We start from the raw sequence: 6,000 nt of genomic DNA on the forward strand, positions 1-6,000 counted from the left end.
TGATCCTTTTAATGTGCTGTTGGATTCTGTTTGCTAGTATTTTGTTGAGGATTTTTGCATCTATGTTCATCAGTGATATTGGCCTGTAGTTTTCTTTCTTTGTGACATCCTTGTCTGGTTTTGGTATCAAGGTGATGGTGGCTTCGTAGAAGGAATTTGGGAGTGTTCCTCCCTCTGCTATATTTTGGAAGAGTTTGAGAAGGATAGGTGTTAGCTCTTCTCTAAACGTTTGATAGAATTCACCTGTGAAGCCATCTGGTCCTGGGCTTTTGTTTGTTGGAAGGTTTTTAATCACAGTTTCAATTTCAGTGCTTGTGATTGGTCTGTTCATATTTTCTATTTCTTCCTGATTCAGTCTTGGCAGGTTGTGCATTTCTAAGAATTTGTCCATTTCTTCCAGATTGTCCATTTTATTGGCATAGAGTTGCTTGTAGTAATCTCTCATGGTTTTTTTTATTTCTGCAGTGTCAGTTGTTACTTCTCCTTTTTCATTTCTAATTCTATTGATTTGAGTCTTCTCCCTTTTTTTCTTGATGAGTCTGGCTAGTGGTTTATCTATTTTGTTTATCTTCTCAAAGAACCAGCTTTTAGTTTTATTGATCTTTGCTATTGTTTCCTTCATTTCTTTTTCATTTATTTCTGATCTGATTTTTATGATTTCTTTCCTTCTGCTAGCTTTGGGGTTTTTTTGTTCTTCTTTCTCTAATTGCTTGAGGTGCAAGGTTAGGTTGTTTATTCGAGATGTTTCCTGCTTCTTAAGGTGGGCTTGTATTGCTATAAACTTCCCCCTTAGAACTGCTTTTGCTGCATCCCATAGGTTTTGGGTCGTTGTGTCTCCATTGTCATTTGTTTCTAGGTATTTTTTTATTTCCTCTTTGATTTCTTCAGTGATCACTTCATTATTAAGTAGTGTATTGTTTAGCCTCCATGTGTTTGTATTTTTTACAGATCTTTTCCTGTAATTGATATCTAGTCTCATGGCGTTGTGGTCGGAAAAGATACTTGATACAATTTCAGTTTTCTTAAATTTACCAAGGCTTGATTTGTGACCCAAGATATGATCTATCCTGGAGAATGTTCCATGAGCACTTGAGAAAAATGTGTATTCTGTTGTTTTTGGATGGAGTGTCCTATAAACATCAATTAAGTCCATCTTGTTTAATGTATCATTTAAAGCTTGTGTTTCCTTATTTATTTTCATTTTGGATGATCTGTCCATGGGTGAAAGTGGGGTGTTAAAGTCCCCTACTATGAATGTGTTACTGTTGATCTCCCCTTTTATGGTTGTTAGTATTTGCCTTATGTATTGAGGTGCTCCTATGTTGGGTGCATAAATATTTACAATTGTTATATCTTCTTCTTGGATCGATCCCTTGATCATTATGTAGTGTCCTTCTTTGTCCCTTTTAATAGTCCTTATTTTAAAGTCTATTTTGTCTGATATGAGAATTGCTACTCCAGCTTTCTTTTGGTTTCCATTTGCATGGAATATCTTTTTCCATCCCCTTACTTTCAGTCTGTATGTGTCTCTAGTTCTGAAGTGGGTCTCTTGTAGACAGCATATATAAGGGTCTTGTTTTTGTATCCATTCAGCCAATCTGTGTCTTTTGGTGGGAGCATTTAGTCCATTTACATTTAAGGTAATTATTGATATGTATGTTCCTATTTCCATTTTATATATTGTTTTGGGTTCGCTACTATAGGTCATTTCCTTCTCTTGTGTTTCGTGTCTAGAGAAGTTCCTTTAGCATTTGTTGTAAAGCTGGTTTGGTGGTGCTGAACTCTCTCAGCTTTTGCTTGTCTGTAAAGGTTTTAATTTCTCCATCAAATGTGAATGAGATCCTTGCTGGGTAGAGTAGTCTTGGTTTCAGGCTATTCTCCTTCATCACTTTCAGTATGTCCTGCCACTCCCTTCTGGCTTGTAGGGTTTCTGCTGAGAGATCAGCTGTTAACCTTATGGGGATTCCCTTGTGTGTTATTTGTTGTTTTTCCCTTGCTGCTTTTAATATGCTTTCTTTGTGTTTAATTTTTGACAGTTTGATTAATATGTGTCTTGGCGTGTTTCTCCTTGTATTTATCCTGTATGGGACCCTCTGTGCTTCCTGGACTTGATTAACTATTTCCTTTCCCATATTAGGGAAGTTTTCAACTATAATCTCTTCAAATATTTTCTCAGTCCCTTTCTTTCTTTCTTCTTCTTCTGGAACCCCTATAATTCGAATGTTGGTGCGTTTCATGTTGTCCCAGAGGTCTCTGAGACTGTCCTCAGTTCTTTTCATTCTTTTTTCTTTATTCTGCTCTGCAGTAGTTATTTCCACTACTTTATCTTCCAGGTCACTTATCCGTTCTTCTGCCTCAGTTATTCTGCTATTGATCCTATCTAGAGTGATTTTAATTTCATTTATTGCATTGTTCATCGTTGCTTGTTTCATCTTTAGTTCTTGTAGGTCCTTGTTAACTGTTTCTTGCATTTTGTCCATTCTACTTCCAAGATTTCGGATCATCCTTACTATCATTATTCTGAATTCTTTTTCAGGTAGATTGCCTATTTCCTCTTCATTTGTTAGGTCTGGTGGGTTTTTATCTTGCTCCTTCATCTGCTGTGTGTTTTTCTGTCTTCTCATTTTGCTTATCTTACTGTGTTTGGGGTCTCCTTTTTGCAGGCTGCAGGTTCGTAGTTCCCGTTGTTTTTGATGTCTGTCTCCAGTGGCTAAGGTTGTTTCAGTGGGTTGTGTAGGCTTCCTGGTGGAGGGGACTAGTGCCTGTGTTGTGCTGGATGAGGCTGGATCTTGTCTCTCTAGTGGGCAGGTTCACGTCTGGTGGTGTGTTTTGGGGTGTCTGTGGCCTTATTATGATTTTAGGCAGCCTCTCTGCTAATGGGTGGGGTTGTGTTCCTGTTTTGCTAGTTGTTTGGCATAGGTTGTCCAGCACTGTGGCTTGCTGGTCGTTGAGTGAAGCTGGGTGCTGGTGTTAAGATGGAGGTCTCTGGGAGATTTCCGCTGTTTAATATTATGTGGAGCTGGGAGGTCTCTTGTTGACCAGTGACCTGAAGTTGGCTCTCCTACCTCAGAGGCAGAGCCCTGACTCCTGGCTGGAGCACCAAGAGCCTTTCATCCACACGGCTCAGAATAAAAGGGAGAAAAAGTAGAGAGAATTAGTAGAAGTATGAGGAAAGAAAGAAGGAAAGGAGGAAAGGAAGGAAGGAAGAAAGAAGCAAAGAAGGAAAGAAAGGAGGGAGGGAGGGAGGGAGGGAGGAAGGAAGGAAGGAAGGAAGGAGGGAAAGAAGGAAAAAAAGACAGAAAGAAAGATGATACAGTAAAAATAAAATAAAGTATAATATAGTTATTGAATTAAAAAATATTTAGAAAAAAAAAAAGGGACGGATAGAACCTTAGGACAAATGTTGGAAGCAAAGCTATACAGAGAAAATCTTACACAGAAGCATACACATACACCTTCACAAAAAGAGGTAAAGGGGGAAAAATCATAAATCCTGCTCCCTGAGACCACCTCCTCAATTTGGGGTGATTCGTTGTCTAAAGGAGGGAGGGAAGGAAGGAAAGAAAGAACGAAGGTAAAGTATAATAAAGTTATTACAATTAAACTTAATTATTAAGAAAAAGAATTTTTAAAAAAAAGTCATGGACGGATAGAGCCCTAGGACAAATGGTGGAAGCTAGAGTATACAGACTAGATGTCATACAGGAGCATACACGTACACCTTCACAAAAAGAGGAAAAGGGAAAAAAATCATAGATTTCGCTCCTAAATTCCACCTCTTCAATTTGGGATCATTCCTTGTCTATTCAGGTATTCCACAGATGCAGGGTATATCAAGTTGATTGTGGAGCTTTAATCCGCTGCTTCTGTGGCTGCTGGGAGAGATTTCCCTTTCTCTTCTTTGTTTTCACAGCTCACAGGAGCTCAGCTTTGGATTTGGCCCTGCCTCTGCGTGTAGGTCGCTGGAGGGCGTCTGTTTTTTCGCTCAGACAGGACGGGGTTAAAGGAGCCGCCGATTCGGGGTCTCCGGCTCACTCAGGCCGGGGGTTGGGGGATGGGGGAAGGAGGGGCACTGCGTGCGGGGCCGGCCTGCGGCGGCAGAGGCAGCATGACGTTGCGGCAGAGGCCGGCGTGACGTTGCACCAGCCTGAGGCCCGCCGTGCGCTGTCCCGGGGAAGTTGTCCCTGGATCCCGGGAACCTGGCAGTGGCGGGCTGCACAGGCTCCGCGGAAGAGGGGTGTGGAGAGTGACCTGTGCTCGCACACAGGCCCCTTGGTGGCGGCAGCAGCAGCCTTAGCGTCTCCCGCCCGTCTCTGGGGTCCGCGGTTTTAGCCGCGGCTCGCGCCCGTCTCGGGGGCTCGCGCCCTCAGCCGCGGCTCGCGCCCGTCTCTGGGGTTTGCGCTTTCAGCCGCGGCTCGCGCCCGTCTCGGGGGCTCGCGCTTTTAGCCGCGGCTCGCGCCCGTCTCTGGAGTTCCTTTAAGCAGCGCTCTTAGACCCCTCTCCTCGCGCACCAGGAGACAAAGAGGGAAGAAAAAGTCTCTTGCCTCTTCGGCCGGTGCAGGCTTTTCCCCGAACTCCCTCCCGGCTAGTCGTGGTGCACTAACCCCTTCAGGCTATGTTCAAGCCGCCAACCCCAGTCCTCTCCCTGAGCTCCGTCCAAAACCAAAACCTTAGCCTCAGCTCGCAGCCCCGCCCGCCCCGGTGGGTGAGCAGCAAGCCTCTCGGGTTGGTGAGTGCCGGTCGGCACCGATCGTCTGTGCAGGAATCTCCCCGCTTTGCCCTCCGCACCCGTCGCTGTGCACTACTCCGCGGTCCCGAAACTCCCCCCTCTGCCTCCCGCAGTCTCCGCCCGCGGAGGGGCTTCCTAGTGTGTGGACACTTTCCCTCCTTCACAGCTCCCTCCCACTGGTGCAGGTGCCGTCCTTATTCTTTTGTCTCTGTTTTTTCTTTTGCCCTACCCAGTTACGTGGGGAGTTTCTTGCCTTTTGGGAGGTCTGAGGTCTTCTGCCAGCCTTCAGTAGGAGTTCTGTAGGAGTTGTTCCACGTGTGGATGTATTTCTGGTGTATCCGTGGGGAGGAAGGCGATCTCCGCGTCTTACTCTTCCGCCATCTTCAAGGTCCCCCCCGTAGTCTTATTTTTTGAAGGACTTCTATATTGTTTTCCATAGCCATTGTACCAGTTGTTGACTTTGTATCCTGCAATTTTACTGAATTTGTTTATTAGTTCTAACAGTCTTTTGGTGGATTCATTAGGGTTTTCTGTAAATAATATCAGATCATCTGCAAATAAAGACAGTTTCACTTCTTCCTTTCGATTTCTTTTTCTTCTATTTCTTTTTCTTGCCTAACTTCTCTGGCTAGGACTTCCAGTACTATGTTGAATAAAAGTGATTATGGCGGGCACCCTTGTTCCTGATCATAGAGGGAAAATTTTCAGTTTTTCACTGTTGAATATTATGTTAGCTATGGGTTTGTCATATATAGCCTTTATGACGTTGAGGTACATTCCTTCTGCACCCAGTATGCTGAGAATTTTTTTTTTTATCATAAATGGATGTTGAATTTTGTCAAATGCTTTTTCTGCATCTATTGAGATGACGATATGATTTTTACCCTATTATTTTGTTAATGTGTTGTATCACATTGATTTGCGTATGTTGAACTATCCTTGCATCCCTGAAATAAATCCCACTTGATCATGGTGTATGATTCTTTTAATACACTTTAGAGTTTGGTTTGCTAATATTTGGTTGAGTAGTTTTGCATCTAAGTTCGTCAGGGATGTTAGCCTGTAATTTTCTTTTCTTGTGGTGTTCTCTGGCTTCAGTATCAGCGTAATGCTGGCCTCATAAAATGATTTTGGAAGTGGTCCCTCCTATTCTACCTTTTGGAAGAGTTTGACAAAGATTGGTGTTAATTATTCTTTAAATGTTTGGTAGAACTCACCAGTGAAGCCATCTGGTCCTGGACTTTTGTATTTTGGGAGGTTTTTGATTACTG

The sequence above is a fragment of the Phocoena sinus genome, chromosome 18, assembly GCF_008692025.1.
Source record: "Phocoena sinus isolate mPhoSin1 chromosome 18, mPhoSin1.pri, whole genome shotgun sequence".
NCBI lineage: Eukaryota > Metazoa > Chordata > Mammalia > Artiodactyla > Phocoenidae > Phocoena > Phocoena sinus.